The sequence below is a fragment of the Myodes glareolus genome, chromosome 1 (assembly GCF_982192425.1).
Source record: "Myodes glareolus chromosome 1, mMyoGla1.1, whole genome shotgun sequence".
NCBI lineage: Eukaryota > Metazoa > Chordata > Mammalia > Rodentia > Cricetidae > Myodes > Myodes glareolus.
Genome location: NC_142026.1, coordinates 91,962,496 through 91,978,368, shown reverse-complemented (window position 1 = coordinate 91,978,368; position 15,873 = coordinate 91,962,496). Strand labels below are relative to the sequence as shown.

General features: G+C 40.8%; 1 pseudogene; it reads right to left on the bottom strand.

Moving 5' to 3' along the window:
• Positions 1 to 15,873, bottom strand: part of LOC125394621 (grpE protein homolog 1, mitochondrial-like) — a 72,320-nt pseudogene that overhangs the window by 47,165 nt on the left and 9,282 nt on the right.

Below are 15,873 nucleotides of genomic sequence, written 5' to 3'. Positions count from 1 at the left end.
GTGAGTTTTTCTTGGTAGCCATAAGCAATCAATTTGAGTAAATTTCAGCACTGAAATAATTCTTCCTTTGTGTTAACGCAGCCATTTATAGCAGACAGCAATGGCTGACAGCTCAATCATATTTGATATAAATACTAGATAGGTAGGTGAAGCATGCCTTTAATCCCAGCACTCGAGAGGCAGAGGCTGGTATATCTCTGTGAGTTCAGGGTCAGCCTGGTCTACAAGAGCTAATTCCAGGACAGGCTCCAAAGCAACACAGGGAAACCCTGTCTCAAAAAAAAAAAAAAAGATAGATAAAAGTCTTTCAGATAGTCTCTCCTCCCTGATATAAGGCATACATCGATGTAGGAGGATCATCTGTCTATGTGTTACTTTCATTGGTTAATAAAGAATCTGCCTTAGCTTGATAGGTCAGAACATATGTGGGTGAGGTAGACAGAACAGAATGCTGGGAGGAAGGCAATGAGGCAGACGTCATGCTTCTCCTGCCCAAGACGGATGGTCGGTGGTTAGAATCTTCCCAGTAAGCCACTACCTTGTGGTGATACACACATTGTTAGAAATGGGTTAATCAAGATGGGAGAGTCAGCCAATAAGAGGCTAGAACTAATGGGCCAGGCAGTGTTTAAATGAATATAGTTTCTGTGTAATTATTTCAGGTAAAGCTAGCCAGGCGGCCAGGAGCTGGGCGGGACGAAAAGCAGCCCACTGCTCCTTCTACAATACATCTAAACTTTGTGTTGTGGCTTGGATCTGAAATGTCCCCCTCAGGCTAATGTATCTGAGACCATAGCTTGGCTATTGTTTTCAGAAGCGGTCTCATCTTCACCTGTGGACACCAGGCTGGTAGGATGGGTCTCTGAGGTCAGGCCTATGAGAGTTCGAGCCCAGTCCCACCTCTGGTCTACTTTTCTGCTTCCAGTTCTACTAACACATGAGTTTCTTTCACTTCCCATTCACACACTGCAGACTTAGCTCTCTGTACCACCGGGAGGACCCCACCACAGTGCGCTGTATCTTTTTACCCAGGGGCCAAGCAAACCTCGCATTCAGATTGCTTCTGCCAGTACTTGGTCTCAGGGATATTATTGTAACAAGTCTATTCACTGAACTTTTTTTTAACCTTAAAAAGAGAAACACATTTTTGTACAGCTTCACAGAAATACACAGGGTTTCATAAAACCCAAAGCAGTGTACTTTCTGGTGGGTTCCTCCACCTAGAAATTTCTGGATGGGACCCAAGAGTTTGGTTGTAACACTTGATCATCTGTGGGTGGAGTTGAGGCAAGTTTGTAGAAACACAGGAAAGGTGGTGACATTACTCAAAATATTTGAATAGTCATGGATGTATTGGCTTGGTCAGGTAATATAACATTTATTTGTAGCTTAAATATGAAGAAATAGGCTCAATAATTTGAGATAAAGTAACAAACAAGATGATTCAAATTACTCCAAGTGGTTGAGTGTTCATTGTTCACAAATATTTTCTTAGTATCCTGACTTCACTTGTCTTCACATCTGGGACCACTTTGGGTTCCTGTTTAAAGTGGCTGAGTGGAGGAAGGTTTAACAAAAGTCACATTTAATGAGGAAAATTCACCAGTGTTTTCCCAACAAGATCCTTGAAACTGTTCCTTCTGTAGGTGAGGCAAAAAATAGCCTTACTCTGAGAGGTGTCACTTGTGGATCTTGCATATGAACTCAGTACTTTGCTATTTATGAATAAAGCTTGATCTTAAGGTCATATCATTTAGATTAGTTCTGAATGTGGTTGTAAGTTTGGATTTATTTGTAGAAGAAATAACTATGGAAAAATTTCGAATTGCCATTAAATGAAAAGCCCCAAGTCATTGAGGCGTAACCACTCTTTCTAATTTGCTATAGAGTCACTCAGACATTTTGCTGTGCATATATAATTGTCTATTAAAGCATGAAGGCACTTCTGCTTGGGTTCTAGCTCTGTAAGGCATTTTGATAGCTATATGCCTAACATAAAATATGTCATATTGAAACTTTTTGATATGAAAACAATTGTATACAAGTCTGGCTATTTTTTTCATGGTACCTGCTAATCTGTGTTCATATTCTGGTTGAATTTTAAACACAGAATGTATACCTCAAGATAAACTTTGATACCTCAAGAAAAAAATGATAATTACACTCCTATTCCTTTAGGATGATTTTTAAAATATATAATTTGTTACAAATTCAATGGAGGTGAGGAAAGTCTTGACTTCCTCATCAGAGGTGTGACAGCCTTTTACGGTGACATCTCAGTAGACTTTGCAAAGGAAAACCCATGAAAAATTGCAAACATCTGACTTCCATCTGGACAGCAGCTGTTCTTTCTCATACCAGCAAAGGAGATCTGGCTGAGCCCTGCTCTCTGCTGACTCCTGGGACCCTGCCCATCCAGTGTCCCTCTGATCAGATGCGCCTTGGAGTTGGTGCTAATACAGACCACACTTACTGATATTGATTCTCTACCAGGCGCTCTGTTGTGCACATTGCAGTCCGCACCTCCCTGAATTCTCAGACCCCTCATTTGAAGATGAAAGAGCCGAGGCTGAGAGAGGTTGCATATCTTGCTCAGGGTCATACAGATAATGAAAGGCAGAGTCCAGGTTTTCATCTCCATAACGTGAGAGCCTTGCTAGCTGGCACTGTGTTATTCTGCACGTGTCCGAATAGCTGCATTTCACTATGACTGCAGATTAGCAGCTACGTGAGTCCTCTTGGAACCAGTCAATAACCTAGTCTCTGTCATACAGCTTGAAGAAAATTCTGCTACCTTCAGCCAACTTTGGAGGATCTATCAAGTTACTCTTGGAAACTTGCCTAACAATACTCCATTTTGTGCAATTGCTTCTTGTTCCTTGGCTCAGTACCTTAAGTTAATTCTGCATGTAGCATTAATCATGACCCCTATCTACTATATGCTTTCCTCCCATACCTATATGTCTTAACTCCTCATGAATCAACCTACATAGATTTCTATTTAAATTCTTGAGCCTTGTAGGCTAATTTCCAAAGAAACCATTTTTCCTGAAGCTTTTTTATAGTTACTGAGACTAAAACATTTGGAGTAAACCCTGAATCATCATTTTATCTCTTGTCCCATGCCCAAACCATTAGAAAAATCAGCGCGTTTATTTCAAAATATTGTCAGGACTTGGTAGCTCAGAATATGAACTTTTGTTACTTTATTGTTTTCTCATTCATGTGACCTTGATCCAAGCCACTATCACCACACCTCTCAATGGAATCATCCATGTCAAGGTCAGAGGGACACTTTCAAACACCTGTCAGACTGATTCATGCTTCTTCTCAAAGCTTTTTCATACCTTTACATCCCAGATCAAGGGCTAGACACCCATCATCTGTCTACAGATCTGGTCCCTGCAAACTCGTTGCCACGCTACTGTGTTCACATTCTATGTGTTCAACCACACGAGCTAACTACTTCAGACTTTCTTGAAGTGACCAAGCAGATTTTACTCTGGGGAAAATTTTCCTTTCTTGGGAAACTTTTCTGAACACTAGACACATGAGTTGGTTTCTTATAGCATAGTGTGTTTGCATGGATAAATTTCTCCTGGTCACCTTCTACAAAGAAGCAGCCACAGACTCAGTGTGCTGTGTTCACATTTCCCTCATTTTATGTTTATGCAAACACATCATCGAAACCTGATGTACATATTTATGTCTTTATCTGTACGCTGTACTTGTAATGGACCATAATAATCTCCTTAAAGAAATTTAATTTGCTAAGTTTACTGCTATATTAGGAATATGAAATAATTTCCAGTAATCTGGGAACAATTGGTGAATAAATGAATGAAATATTCCGCAATATTTGGGTAAAATAATCATTAGTATGTTATTTAGCATTTTGGAAGCAGAGTGATCAATAATACAAGTCATCGCTCATATTTACATGATATATTTTATACATAGGATTAAGACTTTGTTCCTCAAACCGAATTTACCACCGAATTTACCTAAAATAATGATAATTAAATAGCTATCTAATCAATGGTAGGCACAAGACACACCTTTTGAGAAGAAGTGCAGGCTGGGTGTGGTGATGCATATCTCTATCTCAGCAGTGTGGAGGTTGAAGAAGGTAGATTTTTATGCATTTGAAGCTAGCCTGTTTTAAGGAGTGAGTTTTGGGATAGTCAAGGTAATACAATAAGACTTATTTCAAACAAGTAAATAAATAAATAGATAAGAATTATATATAAGAATTCTTTCAATGATTAAAACCTAAACAGAGCTCTGTGGTCGACTGTCTGCCTGTCATTCACTAAATCCTAGGTTCAGTACTTGTTACAAAAGTAATTACATATATGTGTGTCACTTGTGTTTGTCCAGTAGAAAATCACACTATGGACTTTTCAGATACTGAATGTAAAATAATGGGTTTTTTTTCTTAGTTTTTCCACAGTTCACTTTTTGTTCTACCTATAGTTATAGTCATTAGACTAGTGATAATTTTAAAGCTTTGATCACAAGAGCAAAATTTACTTTCTATAGAGTGGAAAATCTATTTCTCAAATACATTGCCTCTCTATGATTTTATATAGCTTTATAAATGCATACTGTGTAGTATAGTGCTTTAAGGGACACATTGGGATGTGTTGGTCAAGTGGTGAAAAAGTTCCAGTTATACTACGGGTCAAGTTAATATAACGTATGACAGTGCAGTTTGGATTGCCAGTGAGTGTCATGGGATCCTGTGTGGAGGAGGTTGACTAATGTTGTTGTGGAATATTAGTTAAAGATGAGTTACATTCTTTTATGCTGTGAAATATTTGTTTAATGACGTAAAGATGTGTTGCTTTCTTTTATGTTGCGTTTGTTTAATTCTGTAAAAATGCATTACTTTGCCTACTTAAAATACCTAATTGCTCTAAATAAGGACTGAATGGCCAATAGCTAAGTAGGAGAGAGAGATAGGCAGGACAGCCTGACAGAGAGAATAAATAGAAGAAAGAAGAAGGAGGAATGAGAAAAGGAGAAAAAGAGAGGATGCCAGAGGCCAGACCCCCAGTCCCACAATCAGTCACTGAGTAAGAAGGAAAGAAAAGAATATAGAGAAAGGTAAAAGCCCAGAGGCAAAAGGTAGATGGGATAATTTAAGTTAAGAAAAGTTGACTAGAAACAAGTCAAGCTAAGGCCAGGCCTTCATAAGTAAGAATAAGTCTCCATATATTCATTTGGGAGCTGGTTGGTGGTTTCCCCAAAGAATAGAGAAAGCAACTACAGGATGTAGATCTCAGGTTTTCTCCCCACATCAGAAGGAGTAGCTGTGAGATGATTTGTGTGCTGTCCGAGTATGTGGAAGTCTCACTATGTCCGGCTCTGGCAAATCCTCTTGTAGAATTTACAAACACATAATTTTCAACTGGCCACTATAGGTCAGCAAAGCTACAAAAATCTACTTGCTGTTTTGTGTGGCATTTAATTTTTTCCTCCTAGCAGTCATGTTGCAAAAGTTGCTGTGTAGAACAGTGAAAAAACATTCACAAGGCAAAGAATTAATGACTATTATTTTACCAACTAAAAGTTTGTCAAAATGAAACATTCGTTGGACAGGCTGGACCCTAATAGAAGTCTGGATGCTATCCAATTTCATTTAGAAAATGAGGCCTAAGGGTAGTGAATATTAAAAAAAAAATGAAAGGAAGCATGAAAGCTGACTTAAACCAAATGCTGATTAATATATCAAAAAGGACCCAACATGGGCTAATTTTCAGAAAAGGAAAGACATCTTGGTTGGATGTTTATTATGACCAAGGCTGAACACATATATTTACAGTTTTCAGGGAAAGAAAATATTTTTTCTGACCACAGCTGAAGAGAGATCCTGACAGCGCCCCCCCCCCCCAAACACACACATGCATATACATCTCCCATGCCGTCAGCGTTTCTGGGAGAGGAATTTGAGGTGGTTTTCCTGCTAAGTGCTTCCAGCTGTTTCCACAGCCCAATCAGATGGAGTTTCTGCTCTTGTTGACTTTGGCTGAAGTCTTCCCCTGGAGCCCAACAGTGTAAGAGGCTTTGCTCTGAGGCCGGGGACTCTGGACAAACATTCCAGAGCGTCTCAGTTCTTAACACTAACATTTGATGGATTCCTCTCTTCATTTCTTCTGGAGAAAAGTCACAGACAGTGGATGGCTCCCTTTGCCCTGTGACAAGCCTGGTATTTCCCACACACAGACTCCTTTTCCATTATATGGGTCTACAGCCGGAAACCTGAGAAAAATAATAATGTGTAGCAACTCTGGCAAGCTATAAAATATGTGCTCTCTCAAATACGCATCAGCACATTTTGACAGTCTTCTGAAATACCAGACTCCTTTGAAGTCTGTAGAGATGAAGGGGAAAAAACAGGCTTTCCAGCAAGCTCTTAAAGAGCTGTGTCAGAAAGTCCTCAAAAATGTTGAGACACAGCTTCAGTTAATTAAGGCAGTCACCTGTCATAATCCTACTGAGGTAAAATAGCGCTCTTTGATGTTATTTTGATAGCCTTTCAAAAACAGTAAATCTAATGCTTGATTTATGCTCAAATGATTTTATTGTGGTTTCCAGATTAATCATAAGAAGTAAAATTAATTATTGATTCTTCAACACCTGAGGTGTTGAACTCAAATTTTTTATTATTATCCTGAAGACATAGAAATGGCCTGCATTTGCCAACTGTCTGGCATGAAATGGCTGCAAATACATAGTGTCTGTAGTCTACCTTTTTTTTGTGTTTTTTTTTCATTTTGTTTTCTTTGACATGGCATCTTACTATGTAGCCTTGGCTAACCTGAGGCTTACTATATAGACCAGGCTGGCCCTAAACTGATAGAGATCTTCCTGCCTCTACATCTCCAGTTCTGGGACGGAAGGTGTGCACTGTCACATCTGCCATAAAGACTATCTTACTGATGGACTTACTTGTCTTTGTGATGCTTGTGATGCTTGTGCATGTGTGCTTGGGTGCAGAAGCCAGCAGAGGGGGTTGAATCTATCAGGGCTGGAGTCACAGATATTTTCATACAGAGGCATGTTTGTTGGATGCTAAGATCTGAATCTGCTCTGGGTGATTTCCCAGCAATCATACTCCTGGACCGTCTAGCATTGGTCACACTGATGTGATAAATATGACAAAGAATAGCAAAGACATGACAGGTAATTTAACTTAGAAAACAAAAGAGACCTCAGGTTCTTTTGCCTGGACTACTTTAAAAGTATACTTTAAAATTTCATTGAAATTACCAGTATACTCAGAGCAGGCATTCAAATTATATTAAATGATACTTTGAATTTCCATTATAGTTCATGCCTATAATATTTCTGTAAGAATTGACTGAGGTATAAAATGATTCTGTGCATGGTAAGTTTATTTGTATACACCTGCATAAATAGTGCATATTTTATATCTCACTATAGTATTAATTTGTTCTGTTTTGCTTGCATTACTTACATTAAATTCTATCAAAGAATATCCCTAGTTTCTTATCCTGATTCATTAAACAATGCACATAACAAAGAAGTTAAAATCCATTATAATTCTATTTGCAACATCCCTCTCCAACAAGGATAAGCAAATTATATATGATTACTGTGATTTTTGGTTATTTCTGCTACCCAAGTTCAGGAAAAGGTTAAAAAAAACTTGTAAAAATCAAGACTTTCAGCTTAAATAGTGTACTGTAGTGTATGGGAGTGTCATGTCTGGAACCAGATGCCTGAGTTTTGGGCCCATCTCATCCTTCTCCACTTCTTCTAAACAAACTCTTTGTCCTTTGTACTTCCAGTTCCTCATTTGTAAAGTGATACTGACATTTAATTCACAAACTTGTAGGGGTTAAAAACGATTCTTAATCTAAGGCACTTATATCTCGTTGTTTATGTAACTCAGTCAGTGGGAACATAGTTGTTATCACCGCTTTTGTTTTGTAATGTTTAACCCCCCCTCCTAGGGAAAAAGAGGCTCTTTGTATCTCCCGGGCCTGTATGGCTTCATATTGTCTTCTGATGCCTTCTGGAAGAATTCTGGGCTTTGGTGGCTAGCCCTAAAGGCTGGAAGTTTCATTTTTCAATTTAGATAAAATCTTCCTGGAAAGTTTTGATGTTCAAATCAATTCGGATCACTTCTGTTCCTGCCCCACATCCTTAAGCACTTTCAGTCTTATTTAATGCCATTACTAATCCTACTCAGAACTACGCTTATCGAGACCAAACACACTTATATGCCTTTAGATATTTCTCCTATTATATAATTGTATTAGGTTTAGAGATCCAGTGATAACCCTGAAATTATTTTTTCAGTCAATTAGACCTTTTAAAATAGCCAAGACTTCAGGTATAATGCTTCCTGGCTTCTGCCCATCCTTATGTTAGTACTATGTTGAAATTTGGCTCTATTGTTTGTGATCATAGGAAACTTATTTCAGGTAAACTTTTCTATTTCAGACTTCCATAATTCTTTTGCTATAATAATTAGTTTTCCAGTACAAATGTAGTATCCAGGACTTCTACTTTTAAAAGTGACAGAATAGCTTGTAACAAACTAACCTACTGGCTAAGAATAACAACAAAAAAAGAATACATTGCTTATTACAGGCATTAGCGATCGAGCAAGATGTTCAAAACCATGAGGGTCAACATTGCTGAGAAAGTGTATTGAGGTTGACTTGCACATACTTCACAGGACAGTAGCAACCCAAAGCTTACAGTAACTCCACAGGATTGCATAAAGAATAGATTGCAGAATGAAATTCTATAACTTATAGCTACCAAATCAGGCAGAGTCCAAAGACAAAGTCCCATAGAGAAGTGAACATCAATCCAAACCCTACCAAATACTGCTCTCTGTTCTTCTTCAAATCTGTGACCCCTTTTTTCATTAATTGTCGCATTAAACTACCAGTATGGCACAATAATCCTATGGGTGCAGATGTGGTACACATACCTCAGTAGGAACTAATATCTCTCTAACTGTACTTAACCCTCTCAATAAGAGGGATGCCATGCCTTACTAGAAACCTAGCTAACTACCCAGTGAAAATGAAGTCATGATCATTGGAGAAGAATCTATAGCCACTAATTTACAAAACCAGCATAAGGCCTAGCAACAATCTATAAACATTTCTCCTTATACCCGTAGATGTGGGAGTCCACAGAAGTGGATCCGCTCCATCTTGACTAAATGTCAGAATATTCAGACCTCTTCTTGCTTCTTCAGGGATATGTGATGAAGTCTTGACCTAGAGTGTGGTTACTAGATGTTTTGGATTTTAAGAAGGTAATTACTTTGTTTGCTCTTTGTATCTTGGCAAAAAAGTCTTTTGTCTTCTTCCCCCTCCATTTTAGATTGGAGTATATAAAGGCTATGAGAAATAAACACGAGGCAGATCACAGTATTCACTGGATGCCCTCCTGACACTATCTGATGTCTCTTGTCTATTTCTTTCTTAATCCACACTCTTCCTCCCAAGCAAGAACAAATATGTCAGCTTGGGCCCAACACATAGATAAGAGTATCACTTTTTGTAAGAGATTTATTTATGTAATATGTGTGTGCACACAAATGTGTGTGTGTGTGTATACCAGAATATGAGTGTGTGCACTACATATATGTAAGTAACCACAGAAACTAGAAGAGGATGTCAAATGTCTTGGAACTGGGGTGACAGGCAGTCATGAGCCTCCAGTTTAGGTGCTGGGAACTGAACCCAGGTCCTCTACAAGAGTAATAAGTTCTCTTAGGGGCCGGAGTATCTCTCCAGTTCTGTGAGCATCGTATTTAATATAACTTTTCCTCACATAAGCATATGCCTACCTCAAAGCTTCAGGTGGTTGTAAAGGGAAGAAACCAAGAGAAAAATGATACCAAAGGCCAAACACACTTCTGTGCATTTTTAACAAATGTGCCAAAAGGAATGTTGTTCATTTTGGCCACAGAGACCTTTTGTGAATAGCCAAGAATTTCAGTTAAGAACCCTACAATGCAACCATATAGGGAAATAAGGAGGCAAAATGTGAATAGATTAGTCTTCTCAGAACTTAAAATCCAGTAAATAGTTTTCTTATTGATTCACTGGTCCAGGGTGGGTGATTAAACTCTAACTTCAGAGTCTAAAGGTTATATTTTAATTTAAAATGTGTGTAAGAGACTGAAATTAATACATAAACTGGACAATGTGTGTATTTGCGCATCTTGTGTCCCTGCCTATAAGATAGAATATAGAGAAACCAGACAATAAACAGACCATAAATGTATCCAACACCAGGATCTTAAGCCTGAATTTTAAAAACAGAATGTATTAAGGGACTGAAGAGATGACTCGGTGATTAAGTGAATTGTTGCTCTTCTAGTAGATCCAGATTTAATTCTCATCACCCACATTGTGGATCACAACCATCTGTAATGCTAGTTTTGGGGGATGGGATGCTCTCTTATGGCCTCCAAGGTCACCAGGCACATACATGGCAAAAAAAACACGCCCTACACACAAATAAATAAATAATTAAAAAGTAGAATATATTCAAAACAAAATTTTTAAATGAAATAAAAATTATACTGAAAATACAAGGTCAAGAGATTAGCTTAACTGTGTGTCTTAGAGAGAAGCAAAAATAATTAATAAAACAGAGCATAGGTCACCACAAATAGGCAGACAGAAGCATGCAGACACTAAGGATTAAAGTAAAGGAAAGGGCACAGTAGACAGGAGACATAGCAAAGTTTATTACCTGTGAAGGAAGAGAAGAGAGTGAGCTCAGAGAGGCAGAGCGAGCGAGCGCACACCCTGCACAGGTCTGCACCAGGTCCTCTGCATATATAGTATGGCTCCCAGTTATAGGGCTCTTACAGGATTTCTGAGTGTGTCAATGAGTTGGTCTCTGATTCCTGTACCTTCTCTTGGACTCTCCAGTTGGTTTGTCTTGTCCAACTAGATGTGATAGTTTTTGTTGTATTGTATTTAATTATTCCTTAGAGGATTGTTTTGTTTCTCTAGTGAGAGAAAGTAAGGCAGTGGATCCAGATGGGAGGGCATGAAGGGAGGAACTGAGAGGGAGTAAAGAGAGGGAAAACCATAATCAGGATATAATGAATGAGAAAAGAATCCAATTTTAATAAAAGGGAGGGAAAAAAAAGGTTGAGAAGCAGCTTATGCAGACTGTTGCCATGAGTCTGTTTCGAGGCCTCTGGTTACCACTACAATACCAATAATAGACTTTCACTGGGGTTCCTCTTGGCTAGCCTGTCTGTTGTCCTATGTCCTGGAGACCTGTAGGTTTGTCTCCTTCACGTGCTAAAACAGGTCATAGATGAGGTGGATATTGGAGTGGGCCAACTCAGGTCTGGTTCTGGGCCTGGGTGGTCGCTGGTTTGTTCAGTTTGGTAGCTTTCCCTCTTTGTCTCTTCTCCGACAGCTGAGCTCTCCAGCACTGTCTCAGTTAGCTCACCCAATGCTGCCTGAAACAAGGAGAGGGGCAGGTTCTGTTCTCAGGTCCTCAGATCTGAGCCACCCACACGCATACCTCCTGGTCATCTGCATGGCCCTTGGTGGTAACAGGACCCATGAACATCAGCTCAGAGCCTGGGTACTGTATAGCCATGAATCAAGGAAAGGCCCTTGGTAGCAACCCTGGGCTGCACCATACCATGTCCCCAGGAGACAGTGCAGGCCGCTCAGATCAGCATGTCCTTGGTGGATGCATGACCTTCAGACACCCTCATGGCCACAAGTTGCAGCCCAGACCCTGGGCATCTATGTGCTCTTTAGTGGCAACATGAGCCATAGATATCAAGACACTGCCCTTGGCAGCAACCTGGGCCCAGATGTCAGCATGGTCCCAGGTAGCAGCCCAGGCTCCTCGGACTAACATGGCCCTTGGTTATCAATATTGGCCCCGGTGCTCAGAGCATGGCATCAGCTTGGTCATAGGCGGTGTCAAGAGCTACAAACATAAACACAGACCTTGGCTGCCACAGCGCCACAGGCCCAGATGTGGCCATCAGCCACAGTTCTGGTCCCAGTAGACAGCAGTAGCCACCCAAATCGGCCTGGCACTGATGGTGTCACAACCCTTAGACACAAACATGGTTACAGGTTGTGGTTCAGACCCCAGGAATCTGCATTGCGCCTGGAAGCAACATGGTTGAGGGACACCAACACAGACCTGCATGGTCCTCAGCTGCATCCCGGGCCAGGATGTCACCATAGTCCCAGGTGGTTTTGTAAGCTACCCAGATTGTTAGAGCCCCCATAGCAGTGTGGCCCTTGGATACAAACAGAGTCCCAGACAATAGGCCCCTGCAAGGCCCCCAGTGAGGACAGAAGTCACAAACATCAATGCATGCCCTTCAACTTCTCCAGGATCCTGAACCAAGGTCTGGCCTTGACCATAGCCCAGGCTGGGACATCTCTCTGGACTCAGGTGCCCATCAGGTCATTCATGATAGCCTGTCTCTCACCACCCTCGCCTCTCCAGATCTGCCTCTCTCCCCAGCCCTCAAACCATTCTGCCTCTTCTCTTTCATGTCCATACCCTGTACTCTTTCACCACAATGGTGCCTGATTGCCAGGTGCTGGGGCCTTGGCAGGGACACAGGTGACACTTGGTTGAATCCTGCCCACCCAAACCATAAGGGATGCCATGGAGCTATAGACTTTTCTTCCTCCCATGCCTGGACTTAGAGACTCACATAGCTACCAGTTGGTTGTGTCTACCCAGACCAAGAAGTGATTGTGTTGAATTATCTTCCTCGCCTCTTAAGAAATCTCTACATTAATGACTTTAAAAATGTGTTGTTCAAAGGTTCAACATAATTCATCACTAACATGCTTGCACTGCTGATAGCCTACCTCTTAGCTTATGAGGAACTTAAGGACAAATGAGGAAAAAAAACTCATATTAGACATAATATAGTCTCATTTAGGTTAATAGCTCTTTCGCTTGATAAACTGGCTGGAAGAGGAAAAGTTTAAAATACAAAGAGAAACAGAAATGTCTCCCAGACCTTCTCAGCATTAGAGGTCTATTTTTAAGCATTTCCTGCTAGGGTCAGACTAAACCATCTGACAGGAAAAGACTCAAGGGCAATTGTCACACTGCAGCTGTAGCAGCACCAGAGTGTTTACATTCCCTGGGCAATTGCTTAGGAAGAATCACACAGTGCAAAGAAGAGGAACCCTTAAACACAACTCAAGGCACCCAACATACTGTAGCTATGAACAGAAAGGTACTTTCTAACATCAAGGTCACAAAAGGAGTGGTGGACAAAGACAGGAGGAAAAGTCACTGAACCAATGACTGTCTCAAAATGGAAGGCCCAAGAATGCAGTAGTTGTTCAGTCCGTGAGTAGGGATATCAGTTAGTCTTCAGTATGTGCTGGAATCCTGAAGAAGCAAGCTTTCTTTGCCCATGTCCTTAAGTAGGCTACAAGTAAAGGTGAGGCACATTTTAAAAATGGATACTACAACCTTTAGGAGGCAATTAGAAGTAGGACTTCCCATTTCAAATAATTTAATTAAGAAAACAATGCTTTACTGGTATGGCCACCCATTTGGGTTTTAGTTAATTCCTGGTGTAGTCAAGGTGGCAACTAAGCTGACTCGGTTTTAATAATTGTTCTAATTAAAAACTTAGTTCCTTTTACATTAAAAGTGACCAGGGAGGGTTTGGAGAGATGACTATGTGGACAAGAGATTTTCTGCTCTTGAAGAGGACCTGGGTTTGGTTCCCAGATACTCACATGGGAGCTCATAACAATATCTAACTTAAATACCAGCAGATCCAATATTCTCTTCTGGAACTTACACGGTGCACATACATTCTTAAAGGCAAGCACACACACACACACACACACACACACACACACACACACGAAATAAAAATCAGCAAATCTCTATTTTAAATGTTCTGAGATTCTCCTTTTGGGTTTCTATGGAATTTGCCTCTGGCTTCTAAATGCCAAAGGCCAAAGAACTCTAATATTAACCATGTAACCATTCCTGTGAGGTCACTAGGACTTTTCAGAAAAGTCCTGGGGTGGGGAATGGGGGCCTCTGAAATTGTCTCGGATTGTTTCAGCATCAAATGAGAAAGAAAACCACCTGTTGACATTGGATACCAGTCCCAAACTGTGTCCTTTTAGAGTCACTAGAATATTTGCTATCTAAAGAATTTAGATAAACATGGTCGTAACATGAGGGCCGGCTTGTTGGGGTTTCTGTCCCGCTCAGTACCCCACAGCCGGCAAGTCCCAGAGAAAATCAACCACACAGAGATCTCTATAAGTTATAAAGCTGATTGGCCCATTAGGTCAGGCTACTTATTAGTTCTTATGACACATATTACCCCATTATCCTTATCTACGTTAGCCATATGGCTTGGTACCTTTTTTAGCTGGGCAAGTTACATGCTGCCTCTTCAGTGGTCTGCCCAGGAGTGGTGGAGGGAGCTTTCTGTTTCCCAGAATATTCCTGTTCACATCGCCCCACCTCTACTTCCTGTCTGGTTGACCCACCTATACTTCCTGCTTGACCAATCAGCGTTTTATTAAAATACATGATTGACAGAATACAAACAATTCTCCCACACCACATGGTTTAAGAGCAGAGCTCTCTCCCATCCTCATCATCACCTCCATCTCCTTATTCCTTTCTCGCTCCAAAAATGATAAGAACTGGTACTTCACTGCTTTTTTTTAAATTTTTTTTATTAAATTATAAAAGTTTCCATTTCAGCCCCTCCTCCCAACACCCTCCCACTCCCCCCACTCCCTCTCCTCCTCCCTCTCCATCCCCTAGAGCAGTCAGGGTTTCCTGCCCTGTGGGAAGTTCAAGTTCCTCCCCCCTCCCTCCAGGTCCAGGGAAGGTGAGAGTCCAAACAGACTGGAGCGCCAAAATCCAGTATGTGCAGAGGAAGCAAGTCCCAGTGTCATTGTCAATGGCTTTTCAAAAAGGCTCCGGGCCAGCCACATTCAGAGAATCTGGTTGGATCACGTCCTCGTTCAGTCCCAGTCCAACAGGCCTTGGTGAACTCTCATTATATCAGTCCCCTTGTATCAGTGGGTGTTCGCATCCCTCGCAGTCCTGATTACTTTTTTTATTTTCTTCATCCTTCTGCTCCTCATTTGGACCGTGGAGTGCTCAGTTCGGTGTTCCAATATGGGTTTCCATCTGTATCGCCATCCAACGTCGGATGAAGGTTTCCTCTGCCCTTGCCTTCTTTGCTCACGTTCTCTTTCCTTCTGCCTCTCATTTGGACCTAGGGAGCTAGGTCCAGTGTTCCAACGTGGTTCTCCGCCTCCATCTCCATCCATCGCCAGATGAGGGTTCTGGATAAAGACTGGGACGGGATTCGGGAGAGCTCCGCAGGGAGGAGTCGCCTCTGCCTGGTCACTTCACTGCTTTTATAGCTAAAAGAATCACACAATATGTTTCCAAATCAATCTAGAAACATTCTCCAGTTGTCCACCATATTCAAGCAGTGTGCTAAATACATCTGAAAGAATCACGAAAGCAGAAGCTATATCTCCTTTGTGTTGACACCAACAGCTGAGTTGCTGTTATAAAATGTGGCCTGTCTGTACTTAGCCCTGTAAGACAAAAGTGATGAATTATGCCTAGTATGCATCATTCTAAATAAAATGCTATGTAAGTAGAAAAAAATCATCTCTAATGTAGACATCATGGAAACCAAGAGCTCAGAGCCAACAGTCACCCTTGTATATTAATCCAGCAAATATTGAAGATCTCTTGGTGAAGCTTTTTGCTATTGTTTGTACATCTCTTGTATGAAACAGTGGTTCTCTATACAGCCCCGGCTGTTCAGGAACTTACTCTAGAGACCAG